Source organism: Scyliorhinus torazame, chromosome 5 (assembly GCF_047496885.1).
Source record: "Scyliorhinus torazame isolate Kashiwa2021f chromosome 5, sScyTor2.1, whole genome shotgun sequence".
Lineage (NCBI taxonomy): Eukaryota > Metazoa > Chordata > Chondrichthyes > Carcharhiniformes > Scyliorhinidae > Scyliorhinus > Scyliorhinus torazame.
This window is the reverse complement of record NC_092711.1, coordinates 224,323,791-224,341,877: the sequence shown is the minus strand read 5'-3', so window position 1 is coordinate 224,341,877 and position 18,087 is coordinate 224,323,791.

The window sequence follows — 18,087 nt, the reverse complement described above, 5'->3', positions numbered from 1 at the left end:
GATTCGAACTGTTACAACATTACATTAGCTAGTTATCTGCAGCAGAACATTTCCCCTGCAAAATCACTGATTACCTCACTTCTAATCACAACTCAAGCAAACATACTGTCTGTAAACATCCTAACCTAGGTTTTAATAACATTACTGGAAAAATGCAAACGATAAAATATGCCAATTTCTTATATTCATCACAATAGCATTTACAAAAATGCATGTATAAACATATACATTGGGATGTTGCTCAATAAACTAGAGAATAATAGAATATTAAATAAAGATTTAGTAAGAAAAAAGATACACAGCTATTTTTGACACCTTTTTTCAGTTTTTTAAAATGATATTTGCATGGGGCAGAATTAGGACAGTAGGTTATTGATATATTTGTGCTGGGAACAGAAAACCATTTTATGGAAGGGTAAGGTGTCCAGATAACATGGCAATCCAATATTTAGTGAGTGGAGTATGTTAAAGCACCTGACTGGGTATTGATCTTCCAAAGTTGATTTGCTGGTGTTTGTGGTGTTTGAGAGAGGACTCTTGTTGGCTCATATTCTGCATTGACCCATGCTTCACATGGAATTTAATGATCTTGCCCTGTTCCTGAGGAGCAAACTGGGAGAGGTTGGGAATCCATATAATGGAGCAGTAAGGCTCCAGATTGGAGGACCTGCCACCTTCCCAAGTCCATTAAGTTTGAAGAAGAAAGGGTCAGAGATGGCTTTCCTCCTTGGAGCACAATTGAGGCTCTAAAGTGACTAATTAAGAGCCAGTTAAGGGCTTCACCCTGTTATCATTCAGACTCACCCAGTGGCAGGTGCCACTCTGGGCAAACTGCCAGGATTACCTTGATGAACATACCTGTATGCTGGTAAGGGGTGTTCTATCCTGCCAGAGCCCAACAGAGGGACACACCAATGCCAAGGGCTGTTCTTGCAGAAAGCCAAAACACTGCCCTTTACACCAAACCCTTCCCCCACTTCACTAGCGTCCCTCTGACTGACCCCAAAAATCCCACCCCACTTGCCTTAATTCCCGGGCTCCAATGATAATTCTCTTTCTGCAGCCTATTGTATTCCTGGCAATGACCACCACTCCTCATGGCACTGAAGATTTGCCAGCTTCTGATTGGCAAGCAGGACTTGGAATTTTGAAGATCCTCTTGCAGTAGCTGGGAACCCAGGCTGCAGTCAGCAGATTGCTTGATCGGAATTAAATCCTATTGGGACTCGTGGAAACAGTTATGGATTTCCAACAAGTGGATAGAATCACCTTCACGATCATTAAATTCTATCCTTCCTTTCTTTGGGGGTGTTGGTCTCTGTATATAGGTGGAGTTGAGATTGTAAGACCTGTACCATATAGGCAGCCAGCGATGTTATACTCCAAAAGGATAAAACTGAAGCTAATCTTTGTACAATTTTATATTTATTTGCAGAGTTACAAAATACAAGCATATATCTCCTAACCCAACAACCACAGTTTTAGTCTGCTTATCTATCAGGGCTCAAGTGAATGCCGAGTTAAAGCCCACCACTTGAATACAATAGGACATAACTAATTTACAATTCATAAGGAAGAGTGTCCAAACTCTTCAGAACTCCAAATGGAACTCATGCATTGCTCTTACTTTCGGCATATACACACAGGTGTTGGACCCATGTTTGGTGTCGGGAGAGTAAGGATAAAATGATATGGATAATTAAGTGAGAAATGGCATCTACTGACCAGTTGTCTTACTGAGCTGCCACAAGTGTAATAAACCAAAATTGCCTCCAATGAATCAAAGTTCAATGATTACGAGTAACAGTTGGCAAAAGGAGGAATGTGCCCACTTGCATTATAATTTCCATGTGCTTTGTTGTGGGGTGTCCAACTCTACAGTTTTTACCTGAGATGGATTGGTTCACTATTGCATGTTGACTGATCAGGAAGTAAATCTGTCCGCTCAAGTCGCCTGAATCTAAACAGGTAGAAAATTAACTCACAACTCTCGCGCCTGAAAAATATAATGGGCAAAATGCTATTTTATTTTCTCCTGTCTTTCTGTCTGTGACACACCAATTAGCTTGGTTGAGTTGCAATAGCCTCCGTACGGATGTGGGGCAGAAGAGGTGGGGTAGTGGGCTGGATTAATTCAGCCTGCACGGGCCCAGGCCTCCAGAGATGGAGAAACCTGCTGTGCTCTTTCAGTTCAGTGGTCTGCTTGGCAATTTCTGACTGGTAACACTCTCAACTCAAGTGTTAGAATGGTATGGGTTCAAGTCACACTTCAGAGACCTGAGCACCCAATCCAGGCTCCCACTCCATTGCAATACCGAGAGTGCTGCACCGTCAGTGCTGCAGCACCTTAAATGAAGTGTCAAACCAAGACGCTACTTTTCAAGTTGAGGTAGAAGATCCCAAATCATAATTTCAAGGAAGAGGTGGTGTGCTCTCCCTGATTTATTGCTCAGTTACCGTCACTAAACCAGGTGACCAAATCAGTCTTATTGGTGTTTGTGCGATGTTATTTTAGACAAATTGATCAGCTCCATGCAGGCGGGGAAGGCACCGGCACCCGGCGGACTTCTACAAAAGATTTGCACCAGTCCTGGCCCCACACCTAAGGGACATGTTCGCGGACTCACTAGCAAGGGGCACCCTGTCCCCAACGCTCGCGCAGGCCACAATCTCACTAATACCCAAAAAAGATAAAGACCTGACGGAATGTGGAGCATGCAGACCCATTTCACTGCTGAACGTGGATGCGAAAATACTCGCAAAGGTCCTGGCCAAAAGGCTGGAGGGCTGCGTACCAGAGGTGGTCGCAGAGGACTAAACGGGCTTTGTCAAGGGTAGGCAGCACACAGCGAACATCAGGCGGCTGCTGAATGTGATAATGACGCCCCCCCCCCCCGGGGAGAGAACACCAGAGGTGATCGTCTTCCTGGACGCAGAAAAGGCCTTTGACAGAGTCGAATGGAGCTACCTCCTCGAGATACTGGAACGGTTTGGGCTAGGAGCGGGATTCACCGCCTGGATGAGGCTCCTGTACAACGCTTCCAAAGCGATTGTCCGAACTAACACCACCAGCTCTAAATACGTCCAGTGAGGAACAAGACAGGGCTGTCCCCTGTCCCCATTCTTGTTCGCGCTAGCGATTGAACCCCTGGCGATAGCCCTGCGGGATGCAAAATGCTGGAAGGGAATCCGGAGAGGAGACAGAGAGCTCAGTCTCACTCTATGCAGATGACCTGCTCCTCTATGTCTCGAAGCCACAGGAGGGACTGAAGGCAATACTGCAAATACTGAAAGAGTTTGGAACCCTCTCGGGCTACAAACTTAACCTGGGCAAAAGAGAGACATTCCCAGTGAACCCAAAAGGGGGAGGGACAGAGCTGAAGGGCCTCCCGTTCAAAACGGCCCAGAACAGATTCCGTTACCTGGGGATCCAAATAGCCAGAGACTGGACACAGATCCACAAGTGGAACCTGACCAGCCTGGTGGAGGAAGTAAGAAAAGACCTTCAACGGTAGGGCACACTCCCACTCTCCCTGGCGGGAAGAAGAGTGCAGATGATCAAGATGAACGTACTGCCAAGGTTCCTCTTCCTGATTAGATCCATCCCGATCGTCATCCCCAAGGCCTTTTTCCAAAACATAGACAGGCTAATCATGGCATTTGTGTGGGGGGGGGGGGGCATGAACCCGAGAATTCCCAAACTGACACTGCAAAGAGGGAAAGTCAGAGGGGGCCTGGCTCTACCGAACCTACAATACTACCACTGGGCAGCAACGGCAGAAAAAGTGAGGGGGTGGGTACAAGAACCCGACACAGATTGGGTACAAATGGAGGAGACATCCTGTAAAGGAACAACCGTCCGGGCCCTGGCCACAGCAGCACTCCCATCCTCCTCAACAAGGTACTCAACGAGCCCAGTGGTAGCGACCATGCTGAGACGTTGACGCAGTTGAGACAACACTTCGGGATAACCAAAATGCCCCCCATCAGCGGCAATCACAGATTCCCCCCAGCCATGCTCGATACCACCTTCAAAAGATGGAGGTGGGACGGGGGCACATTGACGGTCGGGGACTTCTACGTAGGGCACTGACTGGCGACACTGGGCAAACTGACGAGGAAGTGAAAGCTTGCAAAAGGACAGGAAACAAGACACCTCCAAATAAAACACTTCCTCCGCAAAGAGACAGTTGGGTACCCTGGGGCCCCAGAAAGCATATTACTAGAGGACCTAATAGGCACAAGCAGCGAAAAGGGGGGGCTATGTGGGAAAATATACGGACAGTTACTGGACAGAGCCCGAAGACCACTGGACGGGACCAGACAAAAATGGGAGGACGAACTGGGGACAGAGGTAGGATGGGGACTCTGGAGCGAAGCACTGAGCAGGGTGAGCTCCACCTCCTCCTGCGCAAGGCTAAGCCTAATTCAGCTCAAAGTTGTGCACAGAGCACACCTGACCAGAACCCGAATGAGCAGGTTCGTCCCGGAGGTGGAGGTCAAATGTGAGCGGTGCCAGAGGGGCCCGGCCAACCACACCCACATGTTCTGGGTTTGCCCCAAGCTTGCTGGGTTCTGGACAGCCTTCTCCGAGGCAATGTCCAAGGTTGTGGGGGTGAGGATGAAGCCATGCCCAATAATGGCAATCTTCGGGGTATCGGAGCAGCCAGAGCTACACATGGGGAAGGGGGCCAAAGCCCTTGCTTTCGCTTCCCTAATCGCACGCCGGAGAATCCTGCTCGGCTGGCGATCGGCAGCACCACCCACAGCTGCAGACTGGCTCGCTGACCTCTCGGAATTTCTTCACCTGGCGAAGATTAAGTACGCCATTCGAGGGTCAGAGGAAGGCTTCCTGGATACTTGGGAGCAGTTCGTCGGCCTGTTCCAAAACCTGTTCGAGGCCAGCAACGAGGAGTAAGCCAGGGGAAAAAAGAAAAAAAAAAGATGAAGAACTAAAGGACTGCACAACCCCAGGAGGGGGAGAAAAATGGGGAATCCACAAGAGAAGAGGAAGGGTGCTGAAACCAATGGGGGAGGGAGGAAGGAGGGGGATATCATAGACCGATCCAGAGGGCAGCGAAATGTTCATACAGTTAGTCAAATGAAAGACAAAACAAACCTCTCTGTAAAATAAAGCAAATTATAGCGGGCCCGAAAAATGTAATGTATATAAGTAACAACTGTTTATAATTATGAGAAAAGCCAATAAAAAGATTTTCAAAAAAACAATTTTTTAGGCAAATTGATTGCCATGCATCGCAGCAGTAATTACAGGCACTATTTACTGACCACATTGCGCTTGAGCCAGAGCGCAACAAAGCCGTTAGATCGCAACAGAGGCCAATATTGAGATTCGCGCCTGGCGGCGATCGGTTTGAGATCTAACTGGCCCACTCCCATTTGCTAAATTAGGATTCCGCCGTGGCAGGGCGAGAAACCAATAATCGTCACTTAGGGCCAATCCCCATAGAATTAACGGGAACAACCCCGTTTCTCCCATGATCTACCCGTCTCTCAAGCAAGTGGTCAAGCAAGTGCCGGTTGCTGTCCCAGTGCTCGGGAGTGGGTGGGGCGGAGCCCCTGTGGAGGGTGGACTGCCATTGGTAGGGAGTGTCACCCCTCAGCTGGGATGGTGTTTTAGCGCCCACTAGTCCGCCATACCACTCCCTGGATTGTGTGTATCCATTAACATGGCAACCCCATGTTCTGCTTGTCTATCCCACCTGCCAGCCATAACCCCCACTGACCGTGGAGGCCCCTGGCCACGCAGCTGAAGGCTATTGCTGATAGGGAATTGGCAATCATAGTTAAGTGAAAACCTCACAGTTTCAAAGTGGATTCCTGTGGGTAGGCGGGCCATGTAGCATGTGGAGGTCATTGCCTAGAATCCCAATCAGACCATGATGCTTGGACACTGTGCCTGAGAACTGCAGGGAGCAACACCACGGACGCAGCAGCCAGCATCAGAATATCCAGGGGCGGGGCTCCAGCACCGAGAGGACATCTCTACGACCAGAAGGCTTGTGCGTGCATCGGGGCGAGGGCCAACGCCCAGACCAGGTAGCGTTACGTGCGGGTGTCCGGGGTACAGAATCTGGGGTCTGGGGTACCGTGGGCTGGGCAGGGGAGGTGGGGAATGGAGGGTCCTGGAGTGGAAGACACCTCCGGCCGCCAGTCTCTCACGCTCTACAATTCATACAACTATTACGCAGGATGGATGATATCATGCGCCCCGCATTGGCTGCCCTCGCGGTGCAGCTGGCAGGCCAGACAGCTAGACGCTGGAGAAGGCAGCAGAGCAGCACCGACTGAGGCACAAGGCGGCAGCCAATGTACTGGGCCCCATCCCACAACCTGAGGGCCCGGCTGCCTATCAGGCTAGGGAGAGATCCAGAAGGGGAGGCTGGCGATGGCCCAAGGTGTGCAGATGTCACTGATCTTTCGAACAGATGAACAGATGTGTGCATGCTTTCCATGGAGCGCAATAGCTACGTCCTGGGGCAGTCGTACATTCGCGGCCTCTTCGAGGACCACCGGTTGGCTCTTGGGGGGATAAGGGGTACATGCTGAGGACCTGGCTAATGGCACCAGTATGGAGGCCGATGAGCGATGCGGAGACCCGATACAAGAGGCTTATGTGGCCACCCGGGCTGTCATTGAGCAGTGCATCAAACTCGACAAAATGCGGTTCCGATGCACCGCAGTACACCACCCAGAGGGTCACCCACTTTGTGGTGGTCTACTGTGGCCTCCACATCCTGGAACAGCAACGAGACAACGTGCCGGAGGTGGAGGGGGAAGAACATGTAGCCACGTCCGAGGAGGAGGACAAGGAGTCGCCAGAACAGGAGGGGCTGGAGGATGAGCACGGGGAGGACCCGCAAGACCAACTGGAGGATGGAGGCTGGGCTGCAGCAGCGAGGATCCGACAAGTCCAGAGGGCCCTCATCCCCACTCGCTTCACATAGCCCTCATCCATTATCGCAGCCCCTCCTTTCCTTCCCCCACCTTCCCACTCCCTCCTCCCTCCCCTCCTCCTTTCGCTCCCCCACCCATTTCACTCCCCCTTCCCCTTCCCCCTCTATTCCCCCTCACCCTGCCCCCACCCATTTTTACCCCTCCCCCTCCCTCTCCCTTCCCCATCCCCCTCTTCCCTACTCCCACTACGCAGTTCTTCCCCACCCCGTTTCACCCACCCAATGTGATGGGACTGTGTCGGCACTGTCAGCGGGTCAGTCAATGTTAGGGGGGTGATGATAACCCACTGAGAGCTGAGCGCTAGCGCACCTCAATCTACACCAGAGTCTGACTCCTGCCTGTCTGCTGAGTGTTTGCTCACACCCATCATCTGCGTGTGGTGTGCCTGAGTAGTTTAGGGTGTGGTGGTGGTGAGGGGGGTGGGGGGAGTCCAAGACCTCCATGCCAAGGGAGCTGGGGCAGGAAAGTGGTGGTCAGTCAGCATTGCAGACGTAAATACCAGATGTGTCAAATTTTGCGGGTGCAACAGTTTTTAATGCTGTACATATGTGTCCCCAACTGCCACTAGCCCCTTCTACTTCCTCCCCCTCCCCCACCCCATTCCCATGATGCACACCACAGGTGGAGGCAGCCTGCTGCCTACCGTGTACTGTGGCTTTTGATGGCTCGGCTGGGCATCCCCTGGGGACCCTAGGGCCCCAACCCACTGTGCCAACCTGTTCCGGTGGCTGCTTCCCCGGGTGGAGGCTGGAGTCTGCATGGCATTAACAACTCATGTGTGACAGGTCAGTTCTCAGGCACAGTCTCTCATGGGCAAATCCCCCCAGATCCTACCCCTGGCCCTACAGCCTGGCACCCTGACAATGCTCGGGTGTCTGGATGCCAGGGTGGCACTGCCAGGGTACTACCCTGCCCTGTCCCAGGGCGGAGCCTGATTTGGGGGTATCGCTGGATTCACCTGTTGCTACTGGCTTTGTGATGAGCGCAACAAGTTGGCTGAAACATGCCCTTAGTCTCCTAAACAGAGAATTCCAGCCATAATCTTTCTTCCTCTCTGATGGGAATTTTGAAGCCTGTGTAGGTTTGGATGAGTGTGAGGGGAGTGATGCACGATCAATTGCACAGAGACGAGAGTTGAATACAACTGAGGCTTTATTACTCTAAGATGAGTGGCCTCTTCCAGCAGCTGGCGAAATGGCTGCTGTATAGGGAGCTCACATATCTATACTCCGCCTACTGGGCAGAGCCAGCAGGCAGGGACTACCCCCGTACCTGTAGTACAGGGTCTTACCACACATCTTCTAATATGTACAACAGTGGTGATTAGCACATTCACCCCCTGTTAAAATTGAGTCTGGTGGGGGTGGTGGAGAACTACATATAGAGCTAGTTTAATATACAGAAGGAAAAAAAATAAAATTTCTTTCTGAAGTCCAGTACAAGGTGGTTTGATAATCCCGAACCAATTATAGGTTTATCCGGTCCGGGGCCTTGATGTGGCGTTGGGAGCGACGCAAAGCTGGCGGCGATTCCAGCGTTGGTCTGGTCCTCGGTGACTCCGGGAGCGTGCCGAAATCCTCCTCATCCTCAGGCGTGGGCGGATTGCTGCTGGGTGCGCCGGGGGAGGGGGGGGGTGGAGCCGGGCCGGAGGAGTGTGTGTGTGTGTGGAACCTGCTGGTGCCCGGTCCCTGTGGGAGACAGTATGCTGGCGGCTGTCGGGGTACGCTGCGTTGGCATACTGGGGGTTAGCGTGGAGTAACTGCACCCTTTCAACCAACGTGTCCGCCTTGTGGAGTCAGATGTGCCTAAGGAGGAGTACGGGTCCTGGAGCTGAGACCCAAGTCGGGAGTGACACCCTGGATGTGGACTTCCTGGGGAAGGCAAAGAGACGTTCATGGGGTGTGTTGTTAGTGGCGGTGCAGAGTAACGACCGAATGGAGTGCAGTGCATTGGGGAGGACCTCCTGCCAGTGGGAGGCCAGGAGATTTCTGGACCGTAGGGCCAGTTGGACGGCCCTCCAGACCATCCCGTTCTCCCTCTCCACCTGCCCGTTTCCCCGGGGGCTGTAGCTGGTCGTCCTGCTGGAGGCGATACCCCCGCTGAGCAGAAACTGACGCAACTCATCACTCATGAATGAGGATCCCCTGTCACTGTGGATGTCCAACAGGTTTGTTTCGATGTCACTAGTTTTCGGAGCGCTGCTCCTTCCTCAGGTGAATGACGAGGTCTGTTCCAGAAACACATATATAGACAAATTCAAAGATGCCAAACAATGCTAGGAATGCGAGCATTAGCAGGTTTTTAAATCTTTACAGATCCAGAGATGGGGTAACCCCAGATTAAAGAGGTGTGAATTGTCTCAAGCCAGGACAGTTGGTAGGATTTCGCAGGCCAGATGGTGGGGGATGAATGTAATGTGACATGAATTCCAGGTCCCGGTTGAGGCCGCACTCATGTGTGCGGAACTTGGCTATAAGTTTCTGCTCGGCGATTCTGCGTTGTCGCGGGTCCTGAAGACGGCCTTCAGGACCCGCGACAACGCAGAATCGCCGAGCAGAAACTTACAGCCAAGTTCCGCACACATGAGTGCGGCCTCAACCGGGACCTGGGATTCATGTCACATTACATTCATCCCCCACCATCTGGCCTGCAAAATCCTACCAACTGTCCTGGCTTGAGACAATTCACACCTCTTTAACCTGGGGTTACCCCATCTCTGGATCTGTAAAGATTTAATCACCTGCTAATGCTCGCATTCCTAGCATTGTTTGGCATCTTTGAATTTGTCTATATATGTGTTTCTGGAACAGACCTCTTCATTCACCTGAGGAAGGAGCAGCACTCCGAAAGCTAGTGACATTGAAACAAACCTGTTGGACTTTAACCTGGTGTTGTAAGACTTCGTACTGTGCTCACCCCAGTCCAACGCCGGCATCTCCACACTGTGGATGTAGGCGGAGAAGCCGAACAGAGCGAAGATTGTGTTGAGGGCTTTGATGACGGTGGCAGACGTCATGTCGGGGCATGGGATGGCGAAGGGGAATCTGGAGTATTCATCAACCACACTGAGGAAATACATGTTACGGTCGGTGGAGGGGAGGCGTTCAAAGGGGCGGGAAGCCTTCACCAGGCGCGTACGGTCGGGCTGGTAGAAGTGCGGTTTGCACTCCGCACAGATCTGGCAGTCCCTGGTGATTGCCCTGACTTCCTCGACGGAGTAGGCCAGATTGCGGGCCTTTATGAACTGGTATAACCGTGTGACTCCTGGGTGACAAAGGTTGTCGTGTAGGGCCCGGAGTCGGTCTACTTGTGCGCTGGCACATGTACCTCGGGATAGGGCATCTGGGGGCTCGTTGAGCTTGCCGGGGCGATACAAAATCTCGTAGTTGTAGGTGGAGTGTTCGATCCTCCACCTCAAGATTTTATCATTTTTGATCTTACCCCGCTGTGTGTTATTGAACATGAAGGCTACCTACTGTTGGTCAGTGAGGAGAGTGAATCTCCTGCCGGCCAGGTAATGCCTCCAATGCCGCATAGCTTCAACGATGGCTTGGGCCTCTTTTTCGACGGAGGAGTGCCGAATTTCGGAGGCATGAAGGGTTCGTGAAAAGAATGCCACGGGCCTGCCTGCCTGACTGAGCGTGGTGGCTAGGGCGACGTCTGATGCGTCGCTCTCCATTTGAAAGCGCAGCGTCTCGTCTACTGCGTGCATCGCGGCCTTGCCGATATCGGCTCTAATACGGTTGAAGGCATGTTGAGCCTCGGCCGTCAGGGGGAAAAGGGTGAACTGGATGAGTGGGCGGGCCTTGTCCGCATAGTTTGGGACCCACTGGGCGTAGTATGAGAAGAACCCCAGGCAGCGTTTGAGGGCCTTGGGGCAGTGGGGAAGGGGGAGCTCCATGAGGGGGCACATGCGGTCGGGGCCGGGCTCCAGAACTCCATTCTGGACCACATAGCCAAGGATGGCTAAGCGGTTCGTGCTGAATACGCACTTTTCCTTGTTATAGGTGAGGTTTAGGAGAGTGGCGGTGTGGAGAAATTTGGCAAGGTTGGCATTGTGGTCCTGGTGATCGTGGCCACAGATGACGACATTGTCCAGTTACGGGAAGGTGGCCGGCAACCCTTACCGGTCGACCATTCGGTCCATCTCCCTTTGGAAGACCGAGGCCCCATTGGTGACGCCGAAGGGAACCCTGAGAAAATGGTAAAGGTGGCCATCTGCCTCGAAGGCAGTGTATGGGTGGTCTGCCTTATGGATGGAGAGCTGGTGGTAGGTGGATTTGAGGTCTACAGTTGCGAAGACCGGGTACTGTGCAATCTGATTGACCATATCAGTTATGCGTGGGAGGGGGTACACGTCGAGCTGCGTGTACCTATTGATGGTCTGGCTGTAGTCCACGACCATTCTGTGTTTCTCCCCAGTTTTCACCACTACCACTTGGGCTCTACAGGGGATGTTGCTGGGCTCGATGATGCCTTCCCGAAGCAGCCACTGGACCTCGGACCTGATGAAGGTCCTGTCCTGGGTGCTGTACCGTCTGCTCCTGGTGGCGACGGGTTTGCAATCCGGGGTTAGGTTTGCGAATACGGAAGGTGGGTCGACCTTTAGGGTTGCGAGGCCGCACACAGTAAGGGGTGGTAGGGGCCCACCGAATTTCAAGGTTAGGCTCTGGAGGTTACACTGGAAGTCCAGGCTGAGTAGCAAGGCAGCGCAGAGGTTGGGGAGGACATAGAGGCGTAAGCCGCTGTATTCTACGCCCTGGACCGTGAGTGTGACTATACAGTACCCCCGGATCGCCACGGAGTGGGATCCGGGGGCAAGGGAGATTCTTTGATTGGCTGGGTGAACCGCAAGGGAGCAGCGCCTTATCGTATCTGGATGGATGAAGCTATCGGTGCTCCCAGAGTCCAGCAGACAAGAGGTCTCGGGCCCATCGATCTTCGCACTTGTCGAGGCGGTGGCTAGTTTGTGCGGGCGAGACTGGTCAATCGTGACCGGGGCGAGTCGCGGCTGGTCGTCGCTGATGTCGAACGATGGGGTGTCCGGGGGGGGACGGGTCCTGGTGGTGCCCATGTGCTGTGGGGAAGACAAGGTGGCGGCGCCTGATGATCTTGGGATGGACAAGATGGCGGCGCCCATGGGCCGCACATGGCGGGGGTTGAAAACGTTGGCGGCGTCCATGGGCCGCACGTGCTCCGAGAAGGGGAAGATGGCCACGCGTGGTCTGAGGGGGAGGAGATGGCGGCACCCACTGGCCGCGTGTGGTCTGAGGGGGAGAAGATGATGGCGCCCACTGTCCGCTCGTGGTCCGGGGAGGTGAAGATGGCGGCGCCCATTGTCCGTACGCGAGGGGGGTCGGGGTAATAGCGGTGACTGAGCGTGCCTGGCACACCGCAGCGAAGTGTCCCTTCTTGCCGTAGGCCTTGCAAAGGGCGGTCTGTCCGGGCAGCGTTGGCGGGGTGTTTCTGTGGCCCGCAGAAGTAACATCGGGGACCCCCACGGTTGGCTGGCTGGCGCGTGGCACAGGCGTATTGGCTGGGTGAGGTTCCCAGTGGGGCGGCCGTCTGCGGTGTCCACGATGCGTAGGAGGGGTGGGCCGAGCGGCTGGGGTTATAGGCCTGAATATTACGCGAGGCGACCATCATCGATAACGGCAGTTTTTTTGTTGCTGCGAGGTCGAGCGTGGCCCCCTCTCAAAGTCGCTGGCATATGAGATCTGACCCGATCCCTGTAACGAAGGCACCCCGCATGAGGAGGTTTGACTGTTCCATGGCTGTGACGGCCTGACAGTCAGAGTCTCTGACCTGGGGAATTAAAGCACACCAGAAATCTTCTACGGACTCACCAGGGAGTTGACTGTGAGTAGAGAGTACGTGTCTGGCGAAGAGCGTGTTCGTCTGCTGGCCGTAATTCTCTTTCAGTAGCGCCATGGCTTCGTCGTAGTTCGGCGCGTCCTGGATAAGAGGAAAGACGTTGGAGCTCAGCCGCGAGTAGAGTATCTGGATCTTCTGAGCTTCCGGGATTGGGGCTGGTGCAGACCTGATGTAAGCTTCGAAACAAGCTAGCCAGTGTTGAAAATCCTTTTTGGCGTTGCTTGATCGCGGATCCAGCTGCAGATGATCCGGCTTGATGCAGGGTCCATCTTCTGAAAATCTTAGAGTAATAAATTGATGCACGATCAATTGCAGAGACGAGAGTTGAATACAACTGAGGCTTTATTACTCTAAGATGTGTGGCCTCCTACAGCAGCTGGCGAAATGGCTGCTGTATAGGGAGCACACATATTTATACTCCGCCTACTGGGCGGAGCCAGCAGGCAGGGACTACCCCCGTACCTGTAGTACAGGGTCTTACCACACATCTTCTAATATGTACAACAGTGGTGATTACCACAGGGAGAATAGCCGGGAAAATGCAAGTTCGTCTATGTTCCTACTGACTTTCCAATTTTTTTTTTCTTTTAAATTTAGAGTACCCAATTATTTCTTTCTCCAATTAAGGGCAATTTAGTGGGGTGAGACCCACGCAGAAAAGGGGAGAATGTGTAAGCTGCGCACGGACAGTAACTTGGGGCCAGGATTCGAACCCGTGTCCTCAGCTCCGTAGGCAGCTGTGCTAACCACTGGACCACCGTGCCGCCCCCGACTTTCCAATTTAATGGTGCACCCATGAGTTTTTTTGGGGCTCACGAAAACACACAGTAAAAACCAGATGCGAACCCAGTGTCGGAAAAGGGAGCTTAATCAATCTCAAGAAATACTGCAATAAATATTCTACCCATACTGATCTTTTTTACCTACTGATGTGTTCGTTCGCAATACTTCTGTTGAGAGTTTACATTCTACATTATGGAGGTTTCCAGGTCACATCAGGATGGGAGTTGTCTTGGGGTGAGGGCGATGTAACTAATAGCAGCAGCAACCTGCTGTTCCGGTCCTATTGTTGTGCAACATGAGATTCAAGCAGACAGGCTACACAAAGGTTACAAAGGTTCCACTAAATTCTTTATAAACACTAATAGAAAAGCTTCATTTAAAGGAACAAATTATTTACAATGGACATGCACAGCGAATACTCCACCTGGATACCATTGAGAGCTTAACTCCCGATCTTCAATCAGCCAAGTCGAGAGTTCAATTGGTGGAGTGCCTCCTCCTAACTTCCTGTGACCAAGTTAACCTGATCACCCTGTCTCCTAGACACAAAGGGGTCTTCTTCCCTTCGTTGCCTCTCAAACTCAAGGGTTCTGTCCAGGTGGTCTACCTAGATTTCCAGCAGGTGTTTACCCACTCCTCTGCCACCTCCTTTCTTTCCAGCCACAATCAGAGGCCTCAGTAGTCTCCTCAGCTCCTCAACGTAGCAACTCACCAGCCTTGAACCCCTGGTCCAGCTCTTTGCTGCAGCCCTGCTCGCTCTTTCTCTCTTTCCATAATGTTTCTGGTCCCTCCTTCTTCAGTTCTCACATTGACCCTTCTTCAGCTCTCTTCAACTCACGCTGCAGGCTCTTTCTCCGTCTCCAGCTTGCCTTGCGGTTCACCCCGCCAATCAAAGTATCTCCGTGGCCTCCGAATCCCACTCGGTGCTTGTCCCAACGGGAGACCCCAGGTCCCACCAAATCCCCTGCCTAGCATATTCCCAGTTCAATGACCTCTACTGTCGGGGACCTATTGGCCCCGTAAGGAATGCTCGGCTGTGGGGCTCAGCCTCCGGCCCTGTTCCAAAGCCAAAAATTGGGACACCAAGCACTCGCTCATCTCCTCCGCTGCAGTCAGAGTGCAGAAAGGGCGACAGCAGTGAGGGGAGAAGCACAGAGATGCAGCTCGCTAGAGGCACTGGGCCGACAGGCAGAGGCTGGGCTTCCTTAACATGTCAGAATAGCGGTGTTTCAGGAGGCTCAAGTTATTGCAATTGGTGGTTACAAACACCTAAATATGGCTATCGTGCTTTACCAGTAACTGTCAAAATCACCACCACCCTCAATTTGTTAGATTCTGTATTCTTCCATTGTTCTGTCAGCAGCTCATAAATGTATTGGATAGGTCACTGATGGTTTGTTTGGCAGTAATCATGCCACCATTGCCTGTGAAGATGGTAGTCGGAAGGTGTGACCATTTGGTTTCTCACAGCTTCATATTTAAGGCAATCTGTACAACCCAGGTCCCCAAGATTAATTGTTAACTGCAATCAATGCTTCTGGTGTGCAATCACAAAAATATATTTCTACAGGTGTATGTGCAAGATTCCTGGGAAGCAACATACTGTTCTCATCCTGTGACAGCCTGATGACAGTGATGTTTTCTGCCTTGCAGCTGGGAGCCCGGGATACTCATTTCAAACTTGGCTAATGACGCCATCAGAAACTTGACCAATAAGACCCAACAGCAGTATATCGAATGGCGTCTGGCCACCAGATGTGTTATCAAACACAATGATGTTGTGCTTTGGGTATCCTGGCAAATCTGGAAGTGTCCTTCAGAACACACTAACCAGGCACTCTGGCATGATCATAGTGTGTTGCACTTTGTATAACATTCCACTGCAGCAAGATTTGGACTTGCAGGAGAAATAAGGCACAGAGCTTAAATCTTCAAGGATTAGAAGGAGAAATAATGAGGTGGGTAATACTCACATTGCTGCCCAATAAGCTAGTGCATGTCTTAATGCATGGTTCCCTTCATTTTCTATGAGTGGACCCATGTCGCAAGTGTATGCAATGCCACTCTTCCCGTCATCCACTCCCTGCCAACTCCCCACTCCCAACAGGTCACTGACACAAAGCAGTCTTATAAGCAACCATCCACCCCTTGCACATATTCTCTGTTGGTTCTTGTCAATTTATGTCACCCCATTCATCATCAAATAACTTAAAAGATGACTAGCAACCCAGGGGGTAAAGAAACTGGTGCAAGAGAATAAAACTTATGTGTTTTAACTGAACAACACAGACTTGTGCATCTACAAAGCTTTCGTTGTCCTTTTTCTACTGCTTCTAGAGAGTGCAACCCCTACGCCTTAAGCAGAGATAGAGACAGGCTGCTAGACCTCTGTTCTGAAATCTGAGAATCTTAGACTTTTGGGTTTTCAAGTTTGGAAGGGCCACATCAAGGGTATCTTCACCTGCACCGTTATAGGGGCAGCCTCGACCTTCAGGAGTCAAGGCAGTTTGTCCGGTACAGACATGGAAGTGATGGGAAGGGCAATAGGTAAAAACTGAAAGTTCTTTGAGTAGAGTCCATATTTGCACACTTTCTTTCACCCACTATCCCTGTCATGGCCCAGCTACATCTCACTGACACCATTGTGCTGTAGAATGTTCTGAGGCAGAACAATGCGGCAATAAGACCAAGGCCAGATAACTGCCATGTTATTGATGGTGGCAGACATGTTGTCATCCACATAAGACAATCTCATGTTGAGGATGATGTCATGATATGCAGACATGCAGATAATGATATACAGGCTGGCACAGACAGGCAGCTAATGAACACAGAGAACAGGACATGACCAATGAGCAGGCAGGACACTCAGGGGTGGTATCTCACTATAAAAGGCACGAGGCACTCACACGCCGCCTCTTTCCATTGAAGAACATCTACAGAGTGAGTCAGGGTGTATTTACAGTATCACACCTCCAGCATGTGGCTAAGAGCTAGTCTGGATCTGTCAGTCAGAGTAACCACACTTAGGTTAGCAGAGAGTCGAACTGATAGAGAACTGTGCTAACTGTGCTACTGGTTCAATAAATCAGATTGAACTAACTTCAAGGTCTGGAGTATCTTTTGGTTAAAGCTGCATCCAGTTGCAGCCTGTGTTATCCCAGAGTACATAACACAACAGATGATTGATCAAAAGTTTGGTCAAAGAGAGAAGTTCGAAGGCACACCTTAAAAGGGGAGAGATGGAGACATGAATATATTTAGGAAGGGAATTACTTAGCTTAGGGCCTCAGTAGCTTAAAGTGCAACCACCAGTGATAGGACAAAGGAAATTGGGAGTATTTAAGAGGCTATAAGTGGAGGAAAATAGAGCTCTTGGATCTAAGTGTTCTAGCATATATCATATCATACATAAGTGATGTTAATTTTTGCATTCGCATTGCCTTTTATACTACGTGAATTATAAATGTGCAGTATTTAAGTAGGTTTGATAACCTACCTTGGTGCATTGCCCATTGATAATTCAACATGTTACTAAGTAATCCTCTATATTTCTTAGGATGACTCCATAACCTTGTACTAACTTGAATGCATTGCTTCATTATTTACAACAATGGGGCGAGGTTAATTTTCAGAACTTGCACTTCAATATTTATTGCCAAACTTTATACTTAACAGGATTGGATGAGATATGAGAAACCAGAATCCTAGGCAGCTGTCAAGTAACACAAGGATCGCTTGCACAAGAGCAAGGAGCTCTCCTGCTGTCCTGGCCAAAATTCCTCCCTCCACTAAAACATATTTTCTGATTATTCCCAACCTTTTTGTGGGGTTACAGGGTTATGGGGATAGGGTGGAAGTGTGGGCTTAGGTAGGGTGCTATTTCCAAGGGCCGGTGCAGGCTTGATGGGCCAAATGGCCTCCTTCTGCACTGTAAATTCTGTGATTCTATAATAATAATCTTTATTACTGTCACAAGTAGGCTTACATTAACACTGCAATGAAGTTACTGTGAAAATCCCCTCATCACCATACTCCGCCGCCTGTTCGGGAGATTCAGAATGTCCAATTCACCTAACAAGCACGTCTTTCAGGACTTTGGACACGAAGGGCAATTTAGCATGGCCAATCCACCTAGCCTGCACATCTTTGGACTGTGGGAGGAAACTGGAGCACCCTGAGGAAACCCACACGGACACGGGGAGACAGTGCAGACTCCACACAGACAGTGACCCATCACTTCAGGAGAAAGAGCTTACACCTCCGTCTGGATGCCCTGGTCTGATTATTAACTTTAGTCACTTCTGACCCGTGTTGTATCCTCTTGTAGGAGGCTTCAGTTTATCCCTTCCTTCAGGGTATTACGACACCCTGGACTAGTGCGTGGTCAATTCCAGCCCTACTTGACCCGAGTCACAGCAAAATTGAAATTTGCTCTTAATTTTAAAAATA